Source organism: Odocoileus virginianus, chromosome 2 (assembly GCF_023699985.2).
Source record: "Odocoileus virginianus isolate 20LAN1187 ecotype Illinois chromosome 2, Ovbor_1.2, whole genome shotgun sequence".
NCBI lineage: Eukaryota > Metazoa > Chordata > Mammalia > Artiodactyla > Cervidae > Odocoileus > Odocoileus virginianus.
The window spans coordinates 76,718,880-76,738,784 of NC_069675.1; the positions used below are offsets into that span (position 1 = coordinate 76,718,880).

Consider the following 19,905-nt stretch of genomic DNA (forward strand, 5'->3'; position numbering starts at 1 on the left):
TGCAACTTTCTCACTCGTGAGATAATTTTGCTAATTAAAATTTCATAAATCCCAGAATCTTATGGATGAGATAGCAAGGCAAAGTGGAAAGAGAACACTGAGCCAATCCTGCTTCAAACCCTGGCTCTCATCTCAACCCACAGCTCCATGACTTGGAGAGAGTCCCTCTCTGTAATGTGGTTTCTCCATTTCAAAATTGGAGTAATAATAACATGCATGTTGAATGAGGACTGGACAGTGAATATGGTAGAAGAATGGATGGATAGATGGATGTTTGAATGGATGGATAGATAGATAGAATATGTGTTTGCATAGATAGACAGAGTATGTGTTTGCATATATACCTAGTATCCTGACTGGCACAAAATACACGTTTAGTACATACTACTAAACAAAATCAGATTGAAGTGGACATTGGGCCAACATCATAATAACCTCACAGGGTTGTTGTGAGAAATAAGTGTGAGAAACAGATGTGAAAAATATATCAAGTTCCTGGCACATAGTAGCTGTTCAAAAAATGGGAGTTACTACTACTGTTGTTAATATTATTACCATTATTCCTTCCTCTCTGCCTGTTTTTACTGGTCAGTTGGTCTAGCCTGTTGAGTCAGAGAGCATTTTTTCCCCATTGCTTTTGATACTATAGTAACTAGATTTTTCATGAAGGCTTACTGATCAAGTCTGTTTGGCTTATGAATCAAGTTCAACAAACATTTATTGAACCTTCACCACGTGCCAAGAACTGTAGTAGATATCTACATACATATTAGGTGAAAAAAGAAGCCAGTCCGAGGTGTGATATCAAGGGCACCAGAAAAGTTAAGCTGCCCTGTCCTTGTATTCCTTTCTCTGATGGCTGTTGCCAGGAATTAAAAATGCAAACCCCCAGGAGAGCTTATTTCATCCAGGGTTGTAATCGAGAAACCTGAGAGCATTTCCCTGGAATAAAAAGAAAGAATGCAGATTCTGACAACTAAGAGGGCCAAGAGTAGGAAACTAGAGGACCTGGACCAAGTTAGCTTTTAGTCAGTGTTTTTCAAGAGAAAGTTTGCAAACAAACTGTGCAAGAGCCACATCATTGTATGAAATCATCACCTAAGTGATGGCAGAACTTTTGGCCACTCTAGAAGCAGGCAGAATCTGCTTTGTCCCTGTCTGTACCCCATGGGCCACAGAGATCCTACCCAACCTGCAGCCCTGACCCATCACAGAAGTGGATAGGATATATGGCTTCCCTCCCTCTTTGTCCTGAATTGGAGGTCACATTCTGAATTTATGTGCTTCCCAGTATCGCCTCTGCTCAGGCATTATCCTGGGAACAAAGCCAGGCAGAGACACAGGGTAAGAGCTGATGAGACCTCCCACCTGCCATTGTGGGATTTGGTTACTTGCCAGTCTAATTGCCAGAAAGGGCTTCTCCAGCATCCAGCTGCCTTCAGCTTCATTTCTAAACAGTCATGTTGAAAGTGATTGCCTCATGTCTCCTGGCAACAGCCAACCCATAAATGCACACAGTTAACCTCATCTGTCATCAAGGGGAGAACTTCATTTAGATTATTTAGAAATTCAATTGAATCTGCCAAGTCACGGAGCAGCCATTCCCTGTTCTGACCTCATGGAGGAGTCAGAAGTGGATAAATAATGCCTCTTGCCCTCAAGAAACTTGCAGTCTAATGGAAAAAGAAGACACAAACACAGACCATAACTCTGAGGAACACCTAATGGAAGACTGATGAACAGATGCATTGGGGACTTCCCCGGTGGTTCAGTGGCTAAGACTCCATCCTCCCAACACAGGGGGACTTGGTTTCAATCCCTTGTCAGGGAGCTAGATCCTACATACCCCAACTAAGAGTTTGCATACTGCAACTAGAACATTCCACATGTCACAACTATGATCCACTGCAGCCAGATATTTTTTTAGAAAAGAAGAGAAAAATAAAAAACACATGCAAGATGACTCTAGTAGGCAGCAGAGTATTTAAAAAAGAGATGTTTCTAAATTGGGGTGACACCCACATAGAAGGAAGGAGCTGTTGGTGTTGACCAAACCAAGTATGAGAGAAAGAGCCACTTCAGGAGACGAGAACTCTACTCAGGCAGAGAAACCTGGACTCCACAAGCAGAGCAAAGCGCAAGAACAGAGGTAGAAAGTCTGGGAGCTACCAGCAGTCTGGTGCATCAGAAGTTTATGAGAAAGTGAAGAGAGAGGAGCTGGAATGAGGGATCAGATTATGGACTGGGGTCAGACTATGAACTATGGAGAGAACTTTGCGGCTTTGCTAAAAAGCTCATTTCCCCCTTCCCCAAGTGATTAGTATTTGACAAACATTGTGGAATATGGTGTGCCCTTGGGGCAGACAGTATGAGGGCTGGATGGGAGGGAACCGTGCTGCAGACCAGACGCCGGGGAAAGATGACAGACAGTTCCTGCTGCCAAGACCCTGGTGGACCCCACTCCAAGGCAAACTGCAAAAGGAGGGGAGGATCATTCAAAGCCATGGATACTGAAAATAACCTCTGTGTACATTGTCAGTCTTTCTCTTGGAAAATGGACACCTGGTTGATTGCCTGAAACTCAGTCGATGTTCCAATGAATGCTGACAAACAGGTTGAACCTGGGACCATGTACAGGCTGTACATGCAATAGTCATCATCCATGTGCACCTTCATTCTTAGGAGCCTGGTAAACACGGGCTTCACAACAGACAGACCCACCCAGCTCAGAGTTGTCCTCTCACCCAAAGACTGTGCAGGACGCCCCAAGGAGCCTTGGTGCAAGGAAGAACAGCCTTCGCTGACTTATTCCCACATCCACTGCACAAATATTTGTGGAGTTCACCCCAGTGATTAAATCCTTTCAATGAAGGGAAAGGACCTTACCGTGTTCTTTATTAGTTATTGGATTTTCCATTTCTCAATGTGGAGGTGGAGAAGAAGATGCAATAAGGCAAACCATTTGAAATTGATTGTTTGCTTCTCTCCAGGGTAATTTCCTGGCAGCTGACAAAACACACAGACTGTGAGAAGCAGGCCGGAAACTTCTTGTAAAACCTTTTTCTTTGTATTTTAGACTTTTTTTTAATTCCTGTGAGCCCCAATTTTCTTATTTTTAAAATGAGAATAATAACACCAACCTCACTGTCAGCTGTGAGCAGGTTCATGGCTATGGCTGTGGAAATCAGTTCGGTGCAGAGCTCTAGGGGGCACCATTCATATAGATTAAAACATGAATGGCGCAGTCTGCAGTTGAGCAGTGCACAACCTCCACAACTGTATGTGGCAGTCCTGGTGCTGAGAGAAGATCGAGGAAATAAAGCTATGAAACCACTTAATGAACCATGAAGGGCAGCTTTAATCATCATAACTTTTGCCCAGGACATCCAAGGGACTATCTAAATCCCAACAGTGAAGCCAGGAGCTTGACTGAGCTATGAACAGTTTGAATTGATAATAAAGTATACACAACTGCAGCATGGAACTTTACCACTGCAGATGGGAAAGCTGACAAGCCTTTTGAGCTGCGAGGGAAGCCAGTTAGGGATCACAGGGGAAAAGAAACAAACACAGTAGCAGACGTATGCTGAGTGTTTATTTTATTACAGACACTAAGCATGTTACATCTACTGTCAATTTAATCCTCACTACCATCTGTTAGGTGGGTACTATCATCACCCCCATTTTACAGGTGAAAAAATTCTACACAAGGATATTAGTTATGAGACTAAGGAGCCACGATGTGTAAGCAGAGGAGCAAAGAGCTGAACCCATAGACTTCTCCAGCAGCTACAATTTTAACCACCTCCTGCCTCAGCAAAGGATAAACTTCCCTGCTCAGGAGGCTGCCTGTTTAACATCTGGGCATCAGCCATGCAGTGGGAAAACAGACAAGGTCAGCAAACCAAGCACCAGTGAGGCTCTGGGTGCTCATAGATGCTAGTCCCTCCTCTAGGAGCTTGTACTGTATCTGAAGCAGCCAGAAACCTCGGAGACAATCGATATATCAGAGAAGTCCATTCAATCACATGGACCCATGCAAGTAGGTGTTTAGCAAAAGGAAGGCGTTTTCTGAAAGTCTTTCAGAAGGACCTGAGCCTGACTAGTATGTTGGAAGAACTTGAAAGGTGGTGAGAGGGAGGTACTGGCCCCAGATGTCTCTGCCTTGGTGTGTGACTGGGGTGTGGGTGGGAAGGTGTAGTATAATGGGCCTGATTGTTATGAAAGAGAGGCATGTGTGCGTGCTCACTAGCTCAGCCATGTCTCTTTGTGACCCCATGGACTTTAGCCTGCCAGGCTCTTCTGTCCATGGAATTATCCTGGCAAGAGTGCTGGAGTGGGTTGCCATTTCCTACTCCAAAGTTCTTGACGAGGGATTGAACCCACATCTCCTGTGTCTCCTGCATTGGTATGTAGATTCTTTACTGCTGAGCCACCTAGGAATCCAGATGACAGAGATACTACTTGTCAAAATTAGTAGGAGGGAAAAAAAGAATCTGGATAGGGTAGCAGTGTTTCCTCTCCAAGACATTCATGTTTTCTTTGTTTTTTATTGTTTATCTTGACACAGGCTGTCACATTTTACACTGTCACAGAAGAAATAGAACCATGACTGATGATTCATAGCATATACACTTCATGTTATGCACTTGTAATATTTCTATCTGGTTTCAGTTTTTCAGCATTGTTCTCCATCTAGAACATCATCATATTACTTAAGGAAAAAATGGCTCCATTATCTTCCTTCCTCCTGAAAAAATGCTTATAGCTGATGGAGGAAGCCAAAACTGTGAGTGTCGTAAAGATCAGGTGAACATTCAGAGTTGAGAATGTTACTGAAAGTGTTCAAGGCTCTAAAGCCAATACTCAGGGGCAAGGTTGGTGAAAAGAAAGCTTGCTTTATTTTGCAGGCTGGTGTGGCAATGGAGGTAGAGAGGCAGCAGATTCATGTACAAAGGCCAACTCACCCTGCCCCCAACAATCAATGGATAAGATCTTTTATAGGTGGAGTTATGTACAGAAATGGCACAGTCAGCTCTGACAGTTATCTTTAATTTGGTCATGGCCTTGGTCTGATCAGCATCATCCTGATTGTTTTAAGAACAGTTAGTCTTCAGTTCCAGGATCAGTTTGTCCCCATTTCTTTGAGGTCATGTCTTGGAAATGCGGCAGTTTGCGTCATGGCTACAATATGGTCATCACGTAGTTAACTTCTTCCACCTGGTGGGGGTTTCAGTATCTACAAAACAGTCCAAAGGATATGGCTCAGAATACTATCTATAGCCCTTGAGGAGGAACTAAAGGTCCTAGACTTCTTTTAATGACTAAACCATTATTATTATGTCCTGTTTGACTGCTTTCTTTTGCTTCTGCATTTTCTCACTTCTCTGATTAAACTTATTCTTTAGCTAAAGTTTTTCCACAGACACAAGGCAGACTGAGGATGTGGAGTGGAGGGGGAGTACCATAGCGTCCTGCTCCACTTCAACAGAGAAGGAAGAGACTGGGTCCAGGAGAATAAACAATCCCCAAATCAAGGGTCAAAAGATCGGTAAAAGGGGCTAGAATACAGAGGCAAAGATGGCGGCTCCAAAGATGATACAGCAGCAGGTGGAGAGTGGACAGAAAGATGTCCCAACCCCTTACCAGGAGTGGGTGCTTATTTAAAGCTGTGTGCAAATGGCTGTGGACTTCCCAGGTGGCACAGTGGTAAAGAATCCACTTGCCAATGCGGGATGCAGGTTTGACCCCTGGGTCAGGAAGATCCCCTGGAGGAGAAAATGGCAACCCACTCCAGTATTCTTGCCTGGTAAATTCCATGGACAGAAGAACTGGTGGGCTACAGTCCATGAAGCTGCAAAGAGTCAGACATGACTGAGCACACACATGTACCCACGCACATAAATGACTGCAGAGGTTGGGTGCTTGGAGTGCTAGGTAGACATAAGCCCAGACTAGGGTATTCCTGAGGACAGGGAAACACAAACCAATGAACACAAGGAATTTGTAAGGCACTGTGTTTGTCCAAAATGCTTATTTAAAACCCTGAGGCTTCAAAGTTTTGCTCCTCCTTCAATCTGAAACATTCCAGTCCTCTGTGTAAACCTGAATGTTTCTTGGTAGTGCCCCAGTGATTACGTTAGGAAAAGAAGTGAGGATTGAATTGGTTTTCTGTGCTAGCCAGTGTCCCTGTCTCCACCCTAAACTGCCCTCGTGTGGCTTAGAAGCTCCCGTGGCAAGACTACCCTCGCCCCATTCATCTGTAGACTCCCATAAAGCCCTTCCTCTCCTCTCTCTAACACTATATACTCCTGTCCAGATTCTTGGTGGCTTCTGGGTTCACATAGATGGTCCTTCTTGAGTCTTGCAGTGACTTGACATTGATTCCTCCTATGATCTGCCCTCTACCCACTTCACCCCTTCCCATGGCCTCATATCAGTCCTTGTAACACTAAAGGCACCAGCCCCTCCCCATCATAATTTCAGACACTACTTCTGGTTCTTCAGTACACCTTTCTACCTCACTTTCCTAAACACCTCTAATATCGATCCCCTCCATTCAGTGACCCCACTGAACGGACCTAAAGTATTTTTTGATCTTGCCCTTTCCTGTTCCCTTTCCCTCCACACCCAGAATCGGATACTCGGGCTCATTATTATCCTTTCTCCCCTGCCCCTTCTTCTCCATTCAGTCCGCTCTTCCTTCTGTAACTTAGGGGAAGCCAGACACTCCATCCCCTTCTTCCTGGTAACAGACTATGGCAGATGGATGGAGAAAGGAACATGAAGTAAAAGTCGCTCAGTCGTGTCCGACTCTTCGCAACCCCATGGATTCCATGGAATTCTCCAGGCCAGAATACTGGAGTGGGTAGCCTTTCCCTTCTCCAGGGGATCTTCTCAACCCAGGGATCAAACCCAGGTCTCCCACATTGCACGTGAATTCTTTACCAGCTGAGCCACCAGGGAAACCCAAGAGTACTAGAGTGGGTAGCCTATCCCTTCTCCGGCAAATCGTCCCGATCCAGGAATCGAACCGGGGTCTCCTGCTTTGCAGACAGATTCTTTACCAACTGAGTTATCAGGGCAGATGGATGAAGAGGGTATCAGCCAAAACCGAACTGGAGCTGGAGAATAGCACCCAGCCCTTTTGACTGGTCTCCCTTTGGATTCAGGATCGCAGATGATGAATTCATGACCAGGACTTTGTGCTGCCCGGCAGTTTTCATTTTCCTAGCTCGCTCACTCTTCCATTCTGCTGGAAAGCTATTTTCTGCCTTCCCCTCTCCTCTAACAACCCTTCTCCCATACTAGCTCTTGGCGGATTAGTCTCCTTCTTAATTCACTGAGTGATGAGAATCAATCGGAAGAGATATTTCACAAGCTTCCCTCATCACATCTTCATCTGCACCCGTATACTCTGCTTTCCTTCCAGTTACTCCAGATACATAGCTGGGCAGCTTCCTGAGGCACAATTTAAAATGTTAGCCTAACTATGTCTCTCCTCCTCTGCTCAAAATTCTTCAACAGCTTTGCATCACATGCAGGATTCAGAAAAAAATAAAGCACCAGCTTTTAATCATAATCCGCCCATTCTTCATACTCCTCACTACCTCTCCAGACTCGTTTGCTCCTTAATCCCTATGCTGCAGCCTTCACCAACCTCCTGCCATTCCTGGGACTCTGCATGCATATTCCTACCTCAGGAGCTTTGCACTTGCTCTCTTGCTTAAAATACTCTTCCCCCTCGTATCCTAAAGTCTCCTTCCCTCACTTGCTCTAGGTCTCTTCAAAGGCTAACTCATCAAAGAGGCCTTTCCTAATCACCCTATATATGACACCAATCTTGGCATTCTCTAAGTCCACTCCCCACCTTCATTTTTTCCATGGCATGTGGCCCGTTTTTGTTATTGTTGCTATTATTGTCTTCTTCTCACACTTGGATAGGCTTCCCTGGTGGCTCAGATGGTAAAGGAGTCTGCCTGCAATGCAGGAGACCCAGGTTTGATCCCTGAGTGTGGAAGACCCCTGCAGAAGGGAGTGGCTATCCACTCCAGTATTCTTGCCTGGAGAACTCCATGGACAAAGTAGCCTGGCAGTCTACAGTCAATGGGGTCAAAAATAGACATGACTAAACAACTAACACACACACTTGGAATGTGAACGTTTTGAGGAGACCACCCAGGATACAGGGGCTTAGTTCCCCAATCAGGGATAGACCCCCAGGTTCCCTGCAGTGGAAGCACAGAGTCTTAACTGCTGGACCTCCAGGGAAGTCCCTTGGGTGTAAACTTTCTGAAAACCAGTCATTTTTCTCTTTTGTTTACTACTAGTGGTAAAAGTGCCTAGTACATGTCTGGTATTTGGCAGGGCTCAAGTAATACCTTTGGAATGAATAAATCCAGTTTGTAACTTTAGCTTTCACATAGATTTTGTCACAGTAAAGGGTGCTGCTCCCTAAGAAAAAGTGAAGTCTCAGAAACCACTGGTCTTAATTACACAAGCTATTGTTCAGACAAATTTAGTCTATCGTTTTGAAACATTTTGAAATAAGAGCTCTACTTTAGGTATCTTGGACTCTATGCTTGGCAGGGAGAGAATTAAATCCAAAATAGAGGCTCTGGTTTTTAGGAGTAAGTAATTGTTTCTATTCTTTCCCTCATATTGTTGGTTTTTAAATGATCCTTCTTGGCAGCACAATCTGTAAGTTCCCACAGTGAGGCTGAGACGTGACGATAAGGGTGTCCCCACGCAGTATTGTCAATGCGACAAGATTACCAAGCAGTACTTCTTTATATCAAGACTGGGCCTTGAAATGAATGATCCTGGGGCTGGAGCCTATTCCTGGAGCACTTTCAGTGCAGCCTCTCTGTCTGATTCTTTGGAAGCCAGACTGCCTGTCCTTGGTTGATTTGTCTTGCCAAGCCAAGACAAAGCTGTCTTGAGATGATAAAGCTGGAGAAGCACATTCACTACTCATGGAGCCTTGTTGTATTTCTTCAAATACTCCTTGGACACTGACCTTATCATTCATTCATTCCTACCTCCTAGATTGTAAACTGTACGAAGACAGAAACTTAATGGGTCTTAGTCACTTGTTCACCTTCTTATATAGCAGTTCATGACAGAGACAGCACACCAAATTAATTATTGGATGAGTAATGCATATAGGGAAGTTATACACTTATTCTGCAAAGATTTTCTTGGTATGTTCCATATGCCTTGTACAGACAGATACAAAGAAGACAGAACTGCATTGTTCAAGATGGAGATGCCAGTGATACAGGCTCTCTAACAAGTGGAAACAGAACATGATCTTTGCCTTTGATGGCTCACAGCCTAATGTGTAGTGAAGACAGACAGATACCTAGACAACTATCTGTAAAACAAAGAATGAAACAACAGCAGATAAAGTTATAAGGTGTGGGGGAGCACCAGAAAGGAAGCAGTTAAGTCTGACTTGGTGACAGTAGTCAGAGGATGTACATGTGAGAGTGATATTAAGCTGAGCCTTCAGGTTCAAGAAGAAATTCTTCTGTCAGTGCTGCAGGCAGAGGGAATTAGTAAATTAAAAAAAAAAAAAAAAAGATGGGATGATCTTTTCTCCTTAAATCTTCCAACAAAACAATAAGTTAAATGTTGGGAACATTCTCTGCAACAAAGCATCTTTAATTTTTAAAATGTCTTATCCCCTGTGGACTGATACTTTTGATAAATACAGTAAAAATGCCAGAACAATATCAATTTATATTCAAAAGATCTATATGCCTACTCTCACTTTCTGCACTTACCTCATTGTAGACCAACAAGTGACCACTTTGAGAGCCACTGACCTAGGCTCAGATTGAGGGCATCCAAGAAAAAGCTGAGCAGCATCACCATGTGATTTGGAAACAAGTAAATTTGGTTGGGTTGCAGAGGCAAGCACATGGCTGAGCTAGACTCGGCCACAGAGGGCCCAGGCATCAAGTTGCAAACAGCAATCTTGCACCCTTACTCCTTTAGCTTCTATCTCCAGTACCTGTGAACTCTATGGAGAGCATAGGCCACCACAGAATTAAGGATAATGTGAAATCTTTACCACTGACTCTCTATTAATTCAATCTTTTCCTGATAAACTTTTTTAAAGAAACTATTAGAAGTATTGAGCTTTGATCCCTGCTGCTCCCATGAGTCTTGGAAGGGAAGGATGCACAATGTTTCTAGGTTAAGAAGCTTAGGATCCCCCAGAAAGGGTTTTATTATATAAATGTTATGCACATGTACAGGAGAATTGCTACTTTCAGTACTACCATCTTCTTTAAAGAAAGATGTTTCCCAGTTATTCACTTTTAAATCTGCATTTGGGTTGAATGAAATAGACCTGCCATGACTTCAGAACCAAGGCATATATAGGTTGGTGTGGTCTACCCTTACTTTACAAACCCATGTTATCCCATATCCTAAGGTTGTAAGGGGAGAGTTTCACTAGCAAAGTTTTCAGGGGAAATAACTCCTTGCCTCAGAACTCTGATAAAAGGAAAAGGAGTAAGACAAAGAAAAGTCTCTGTAAACTCTGCTACTCAAACTTTTACTGGAGGCCTAGTTAGCACCTTAACAAAAATAAATTAAAAAACCAAAAGAAGAGGTATAAAAACTAGGGGGAGGGAGACAAGATATATTATTTGTAGGTAATATAATTTTTTGTTGGAAATGCAAGATAATCTATGATTCATTATTTGAATTGATTGATGTTTGGCAAATTTACAAGATACAATTTGGTATAAGTTTAATTATATGTCTATAAGTCAACTGTAAATATCTAGAAATTTTAAGTTTAAAATAAAGCATACCTGTATAATAGCAACAATAACAATTGAAAATGTTGATAATATTTAGGAATAAATCTAACAAAAGATATGCAGGATCCTTATGGAGAGTATGATAAAATTTTGTTGACAGACTAAAAGAATGACGAAAGATAGTTCAGAGTTATACACAATGTCCTTTGAAAAGAAGATTTAATGTTGTAAACTTGCCAAATTATCCCTGATATATGCAAAGATTCAATGCAGTTGCAACTAACATCCTTACAGAGTTGTGTGTGGGTCTTGAAAAATAAATGACTCTAATACAAATAGGAAAGAGAAAAGGGTAAGATCTAGACATTCTTGGGAAAGGACAAGGTCAATGACTTGCCTTACAAGATGTTGAACCTTGACAAGAATAAAAAGATAAATGTGGAGGAGGAAGAGGAGAGGTAAGAGAAGAAAGAGGAACGGTTCAATAACAGATGCTGGAGTATTTAGATAGCTATATGGAAAAATGAATAAAACTGATTCCCTATCTCCCACTGTACTCAGAGTCAATACCAAGTTAACAAAACAGTTATAAAAGAAAAGCCATAATAAAATATTAAGAAGACAGTGTTAGAGAATCCCATTATGATTTTGTGGTAGGATGGGATTTTTTTTTTTTTTTTAAAGAAAGAATGTTCAAAATATAAAGGAAAACATGGTTTTGTTTCTCTGTGTCCCAGAGCCCTCACCAGTGAGATAGAGGTAACAGAATGCAAGCCTCACGGCAGTGATTCTCAATACATGATCCTCAGCCAGTAGGATCAACATTACCTTGCTGGAAATGCAAATTCTCAGGTCCTACCCCAGAACCACTAACTCAGAAACTCTGAAAGTGGGGCCCAGGGATCTGTATTCATAAGATCACCAGCAGATTCCAAGGCATACAGAGACTGAGAACCACTGCTTGAGAAGATTATTTTCAGCCCCGTATGCTGTGCTTAGTTGCTCAATCATGACCGAGTCTTTGCAATGCCATGGACTGTAGTCCACCAGGCTTCTCTGTCCATGGGGATTCTCCAGGCAAGAATATTGGAGTGGGTTGCCATGCCCTCCTACAGGGGAATCCTTCCAACCCAGGGATCAAACCCAGGTCTCCCGCGTTGCAGGCAAATTCTTTACTGCTTGAGCCACCAGGGAAATCCATATGAGACTCTACAAAGTGCCAAGTCTAGCACCCAATTCCTTAAATTCCAAGAGATTAGGGTATTTCAGCTTACTTTAAAAACACGAAGAACAATGAACCGATGAGTCACTAACATTTACGTGTGAACTAGTTTAAAGTATTTTGTAGGAAGTGTTTCTACCTACAAAACAGTGTGATTGTTAGTAGACTGGTATTTTGTTTTTCCATTAAAAAAAAAAAAAAGACAGATGGCAGAACTGGGGCTCAAAGAGGTAAACATTTTTCCCAAGGTTATTCGGAGAGAAATCCAGAAGTAGAATCCAGACTGATTCTGCACCTGGTTCATTTTCCATCCCTCACACTCCTGTTTAGTTTAAGTACCAGCACCCTAATGCAAACAGACTTAATTAAGAGCTTATCACGGCCCCCGCACAGATTCTGGCTGGACATGGGGACTGAAGAGCTGGCTCTGTATTGAAAATCAGATTCTCAGAGGCCCAAAGTCTCCTGTCTGGGGAACTGACTAATTATGCTTACATCTGACCTACTTGTTGATGAAGGCAGGAAAACGTGACCTTGATCTGCAAGAAGGCGTTCATCTCTCATTCCTCCTAAAAAGAAAAGAACCACTGTAGCCAAAATCCATGCAAAGTTCGACTGAAACAGGTCTAAATAGGTCACTCACTCTAATTCATTTACTCTATTAGACAGGTAGTGTTTTAACGATGATACAAAACACTTGCAGGTAAAGTAAACCTGATGTGTTTGTTAGTCTGAACTGATGAAGATCCTGGCGTGCTGTCATGTCAGGTCACAGTGGTCCCAGTCCATGTGCGATGATGCTTTAAGGATCCTTAAAGTCACTGTGTGGAGGTGTGCTCGATCATTTCAGCCGTGTCTGATTCTTTGCGACCCTGTGGACTGTAGCCCGCCAGGCTCCTCTGTCCATGGGATTCTCTGGGCAAGGATATGGGAAAGGGTTGCCACGCTCTCCTCCAAAGGGTGTAGGATTAAGGTATTTTTACCTTGTATTGGGCACCAGGCAACATACTAGACATGGTTGGGGTCTCACACAAAAGGTGGAATTATTCACCAAGACAGTTATCACGTCTGACCATAGCTGAGAGTAGGGGCAGAAGGGCTAGAAAATTCTCTTGACCTTGACCGTGAAGACTCTGAGGCATCAGAGAGGGCTGTGTCTGCTGGCCTTCTGGGATCTAAGAGTGGAGTCAGCCATTCTGAACAAGAGCCTGGAAACTGGCCCAGACAGATGGTGAGATCAAGAGGACATACATGTCCACGGGCTGCATCTGCCAGCCACGGTCAAGTACAAAAGCCCATATTGTGTGATCCATACCGCTTCATGCACCTTGCCATTTGTGGCTGTCTCCCTAAAGGTCTCCCTGTGGTTCAGTGCAGTCTTTTGAGAATCCTAGCCCACCTCTGGAGTGCTAACAGGAGCCATGGGGACTGTGTCTACATTGGCACCTCAGGATTTCAGAGGTCACCTGACAGGAGACAAGAGGCAGAGAAGTCCTTACTGGAAGAGGAACCTCCAGAAGAAAGGGCCTTAACTTGGAAGTTCTGAGTTGCACTTTAATTAGGGATATGGGCTCCTATAACAGCTAAATCTCTAAATCAGTGAAGCGGGTGAATCCTCATATATGAAATCCAATTCCTCATTCTTTAAGGCATAAGTGAAAAGTGAAAGTCATTCAGTCGTGTCCAACTCTTTGCAAACCCATAGACTACACAGTCCATGGAATTATCCAGCTCAGAGTATGGGAGTGGGTAGCCTTTCCCTCCTCCAGGGGATCTTCCCAACCCAGAGATTGAACCCAGGTCTCCCACATTGCAGGCGAATTCTTTACCAGCTGATCCACAAGGGAAGCCCCTTAAAGACATGAGTTATTTCCAAAAACATAACCCAAATATTTTCTTCCTCACTGTCCCAATGTCATAGATCAGAGGAGACACCCTCCTTGCATCCAGTACCCCTGGGAAGCATACACATTGAGGAAAAGTGCACTGGGAAGACAGGAAATGTCGCACACACCATCAGAATCCTTATGTCAAGAAGCTTCCCTGCCTCTTCTTGGTCACAGGATCTACTGGGGAGTTGGGAGAGAAGGGAGGGAGATTTCTTGCTGGGACAGCCTGGTTCTTCTGCATTTGTCAAGTCACCAGCTTAGCTCTCTTGCAGAAGAATTTTACCAAGACCTTTCTGAAATCTTCAGCCTAGGGACCTTGGCTGAAAAGTCTTAGCAGGTCTTTTCATACTTCAAAACAAGTTGGAGATTTTCATGATTTGGCATCTCAGGTAGAAGGAAGCTTCACCAGAGGCAAAAGGGATTTTGCCAATGAAAAATGAGGGGTGTCCACCCACCAATTCAGTTTACTGCTCTGTGATTTCCCAGTAGGAAACCGAGGCCCAGGATGGGGTGTGACTTTCCAGGCCAGAGCAGGTGGGCAGGACATCCCCTATTCTCTCCCTCAAGAAAGAACGGAAGGGAAGAAGTTAGGAAAAGAGGGATGGGACAGAAGAAGGGCAAATGCAGTGAGCACTGTACCTTGTAACCTGCTGGCCCTTCCCACTAGCTCCTCTACCCAGCTACACTGGCCAATCCTTGGTGGTCACACCAAGGAGGCCCCTGCTTACCCAGGAAGCCTCCACTCCCTCCTTGGGCAGAATCCCACTGCTTCTCTCTGCTTCTCACTGCTTCTGCCTGGGACAGCCCCATAGGCCTCCTCCCCGTGTGTGGCCATCCCTGCAGCTCTCATTTCTACCTCGGTCATGCATGCCCAGTGCAGCCCTGCCTTCACCAGCCAAGATCAAGTCCACGTCCTTTCTCCATCTATGAACTCCTGAGCAGTAAGGCTCAAAGGCATGCCAGTTTCCAATTCCATTTATGTTCTAGTATAGTGCAGCGTACTCCGAGGCAGGAGTCTAGTCAAGGCCAATTGCATGACATTGCACAAGTCATCTGTTTCGTGAGTTGCTCAGTCGTGTCCAACTCTTTGTGATCACATGGGCCACAGCCTTGTCTAACTCAGTGAAACTATGAACCATGCCACGTAGGGCCACCCAAGATTGATGGGTCTTAGTGGAGAGTTCTGACAAAACGTGGTCCACTGGAGAAGGGAATGGCAAACCACTTTAGTATTCCCGCCTTAAGAACCCCATGAACAGTACAAGTCATACACAGTCTCTAAGCTTCAATCTCCACAGTGGAAAATGGGAGAATTAATAATAAATGCTCTTCTTATAGAGCTGTGGTGAGGATCAATGAAAGACATATATGAAAATGCTTAACTAGGTCTAGCACAGACTAAAAGCATCTTTGGTTAATAAAATAATACATTTTTACTTGTCTAGGAGGGAGGATAACCTCAATTCTGTGAACAATGTACTTTCACAACTGCTTGACAAATACTGCCTTCAAAAGCTTAGCCTCTAGATTAGAATTTAGTTTCTGGCAATTTCATTTTGGGACACAACATTAAATGCTCTGGTTCAAACAATCCCTCTTGAGGAATGCTGGGATAGATCACTGCCTAGGGACACCACACCCACACTTAGCTGGTGCTTCCCACTACATCCATATTCTCAAAGTGTAGGCTGAGTGCCATTTGTACCAAAGTCACCTGGGAAGCTGACAGCCAACGCAGATCACCAAAAGAATTAAAAGCAGAGTCTTAAAGACGATATGTATACACCCATGTTCATGACAGTACTATTCACAAGTCAAAAAGCAGAAGTTACCCAAGGTCTATTGACAGATGAATGGATAAACAAAATGTGATATACATGCAGTGGAATATTATTCATCCTAGAAAAGGAAATCCTGACATACACAACAGCATGGATTAGACTTGAGGATATTATGTTAAGCCAGTCACAAAAAGACAATATGTATGATGTCACTTACGTGAGGTACCTAGAGTACTCTCATAAAGACAGAAGTAGAACAGTGGTTGCCAGAGACTAAGGGTGGGGGGAGAAAAAGGGATTTAATATTTAGTGGTGTTGTCCTGAAACAGACTGTTGGATATTTCTCCAGCAAAAAATGAGTTTCTTCAGGATTAGGAAAGAATTGCAGTTGAGGGTGTGCAACCATGAAAAGCCACATGCAAATCCCTGCACATCAAGGAAAGCTGAACCTTTTTGTAGAAGGGGAAGGAAGTTGGGAGGGCTCTATTACACATAGAGTCCAAGACTTTTCATTGGTAGAGTCTTTGCGAAGAAAGGAGTCTTTCTTCTTCCTGTTGGGCTCTGCTATGGGAGTTTGAGAGCTCCCCCTTCTGGTCTCCTGACTGTTTAATTGAAATATCTGTTTATTATTTTTTTATAGTAGGTACAATAGTGTTTCAACCCACTCTGAGTTCTCAAAATCAGAGTTCCTGAATATAGACTCAGAAACTGTTTTAAAAAGTTCTGCGTGTAATTCTGATGTCCACGTGGCATCTGTAAAACATGGATGCATGTACTGATGTATGGGCTGGGTCACTCACAGGAAACCGTCAACAAACACATATAGCCCAGACAGCTCTCGCATTTTCTGGGCATACACGCTGGCTCTCTCTCCCTGTTCTGGAACAGAATCACTGCCTGGGGGTAATGAGTCCAGTCTGCCTCTTTGTACTAAATAAAACCCCTTTGCCAAACAAGTACCAAGCAAAAGAGAAACATGTGACTTCTCTGGGCAGGGACGCCTGGAGTGACCTCTGAGACATCACTCTCAGGGCATGTCTATCTTCTCTTCACCCAGCCCAGCCACCCAAGCTGCCAACCCCACCTTCTCTGACACTCTTCTAACTCTGGACGCAGAAGAGGGAATGAATTGGGGACTATATCCACAAGTCGCTAAGTCATGTCCAAATCTTTGGTGACCCCATGGACTATAGCCCATCAGGTTTCTCTGTCAATGCAATTTTCCAGGCAAGGATACTGGAGTAGGTGCCATCTCCTTCTCCAAGGCATCTTTCCAAGCCAGGAATAGAACCGAGGTCTCCTGCATTGCAAATTGAATCTTAGGTGGATTCTTTACCAACTGAGCCACCAAGGAGGAAGTAAAAGTGGCCACTAGATGACACATACAGACAATGTGACTTGAGTGAGGGTGTGGCTGGAGGAGAGAAAGAGATGTAAGTGGATTTAAGATGTATTTATAATGAGAGGAAGAGATAGGGAGTTTAGGATTGGCACGTTCACTCTTCTCTATATAAAATGGATAACCAGCAAGGGCCTACTGTACAGCGCAGGAAATTCTGCACTATGCTATGTGGCAGCCTGAATGGGAGGGGAGTTTGGGGGAGTATGACTGAATCCGTTTGCTATTCACTTGAAACTATCACAACATTGTTAACTGGCTATGTGCTGTGCTTAGTCGCTCAGTCATTTGCAACTCCATGGACTGCAGCCCACCTGGTTCTTCTGTCCATGGAGATTCTCCAGGCAAGAATACTGCAGTGGGTTGCCATTTCCCTCCTCCAGGGGATCTTCCCAACCCAGGGATCAAATCCAGCTCTCCCTGTTGCAGGTGGATTCTTTACCAACTAAACCACCAGGGAAGCCCAAGAATATGGAGTGGGTAGCCTATCTCGTCTCCAGGCGATCTTCCTGCTCCAGGAATCCAACCAAAGTCTCCTGCATTGCAGGCAGATTCTTTACCAGCTGAGTTAACAGGGAAGACCTAACTGGTTACACTCCAATATAAAATAAAAAGTTTAAGGTGGGGAAAAAAACAGATGTATTTAGAAGATAAAGCACAATTCTGTCTAAATAAAAAAGATCAATCATTAGGTTTTTAATGAAATATGAGCTTCCCAGGTAGTGCTAGTGGTAAAGAATCTGCCTGCCAATGCAGAAAAAGCAAGAGACGTGGGTTGGGAAGATCCCCTGGTGGAGGAAATGACAACCTGTTTCCGTATTCTTACCTGGAAAAATCCATGGACAGAGGAGCCTGGAGGGCTACAGTCTGTGGGGTGGCAAAGAGTCATACCCGACTGAGCAACTAAGCACAATGAAACATATCTTAATAGTGACTCAGACCAATAAGACAAGAGGCATTCCCACAAAAGTGTGTGAAGGATGCCACCTACGCAAGACCCAGAAAGTTTACTTCCAAAAATAATCTAAGAAAGTAAACAAAGGCCTTTGTTGTATAGGATGACACAACAAAGTTTAAAACAGGAAAAAGCTGCTGAGAGTTGACACAGTCAGACAAAAGACTGCTCAGAATTCCAGTCTATTCAATAGACACCAAAAGTATACCTTCTGGATGCAGAGGTCAATTTCTCAAAACAGACACACACACAAAGCTCAAACATCAGGCAGAATATTTATGTTTCAAAGGCACAGGAGGAAAAATGCGAGTTCTCCCTAGAAGGGCTTTTGTTTCCTTAAGGTTAGAATTCTGAAAAGGTATTCCATCAAGGAGGTTTTTCCTGTGTACAAAAAAAAATAGCTTTGAAATATCAAAACAGCCCCAATTTGGTCATTCTAGGTTCAGATCTCCTTTAGTATAGTTTCCCCAATCAAGTAAGCATTTGCAAGTATAATTTCCACATGTACTGAATGAACCCGGCTGGGGTGTTAGCTGGAGGCTGGTAATCTGTCATTCCTTTTTCTTTTGTCTCGAAAGCTTTATTTGTCATTACGAAGTTGGTTTGTCAAAATAAAATTGCTAGTGGGCCAATGTGCTGTTTGTGAGCTCAGTTTCTCTAGGGTAAAACTCCCCTAGGTTTTACCCTTGTCACTGTCAGCCCGTTACAGGTCTTACACGTTATTGCTAGCTTCCCTCTGGTAGTATAAGACCACCACGGGTGCTCAGATCATGGAGTGTCCAGTTCTCGGGCATGTCTCTGGCAGACCAAGCTTTTAATTAAAATGAGTGGGTTCCCTTTTGTGACTGCTGCAGTGTGGCAACTTGCCTCCACCACATCTGTAAATTTCTTAGTTGCCTGAGAAAGCCATGAACAGGCCGGGAGGAAATGTCCTTTCGTTGGAGCAGAAAGCTTTCATAAGATATCTTCATTTTGTTGGAAAAACTCTATTAAGGTAGCCAATCTAAGGAAAGATGGCAGGCCAGTCTTCCACCTAATCCTTCCGTCCAACCTCACTCAGTGTCTTTCAACTGAGCAAAGTCTTCCTAGTCTTTCAACTGAGGATGACCCACTCAGTGTCTAAACTGAGCAAAAATCTCCCCAGTGTCTTTCAACTGAGGAAAAGTCTCTTCTTGAAACCAAATTTCAAAGATAACCCACTGCTCCAGAGAGGAATTCAACATCACTGAATATAACTTAGGATCATCAGCCAGTAATGGAAGATTTGAGAACCAGGAGAGACTCACCCCAATTCCTTGGGACTCTCCAAGGAGGTGGGCGAGGCCAAGACACCTCTGCTGGTACTGTAACCAGGAAGAGTTAGTTATGATTTCACACTGGATCTGCTCCTATGACTTTAAGCCTTATCTTGCCGCTTTTGTTATTGTTCAGTTCAGTTCAGTCGCTCAGTCGTGTCTGACTCTTTGTGACGTGTCTGACTCTTTGTGACGTGTCTGACTCTTTGTGACCCCATGGACCGCAGCACGCCAGGCTTCCCTGTCCATCCCCAACTCCCAGAGCTTGCTCAAACTTATGTCCATCGAGTTGGTGATGCCATCCAATCATCTCATCCTCTGTCATCCTGCCTTCAATCTTTCCCAGCATCAGGGTCTTTTCCAATGAGTCAGTTCTTCGCATCAGGTAGCCAAAGTATTGGAGTTTCAGCTGCAGCATCAGTCCTTCCAATGAATAGTCAGGACTGATTTCCTTTAGGATTGACTGGTTTGATCTCTTTGCGGTTCAAGGGACTCTCAAGAGTCTTCTCCAACACCACAGTTCTAAAGTATCAATTTGTTATTTTAGGCATACACAATAGCCTGCCTCAGGGAGATAGTCTGACCC

The 19,905-nt window shown here is 43.7% G+C and overlaps 1 long non-coding RNA gene across 1 annotated transcript; it reads right to left on the reverse strand.

Moving 5' to 3' along the window:
- Positions 1-4,650: 4,650 nt before the first annotated feature.
- LOC110148190 (uncharacterized) lies at positions 4,651-19,421 on the reverse strand. The gene is made up of 3 exons (XR_002317086.2): positions 19,311-19,421; positions 12,507-12,569; positions 4,651-5,239 (listed from the first exon to the last, which is right to left on the reverse strand). It is a non-coding gene; the product is annotated as an uncharacterized lncRNA (long non-coding RNA).
- Between the last annotated feature and the right edge of the window lie 484 nt (positions 19,422-19,905).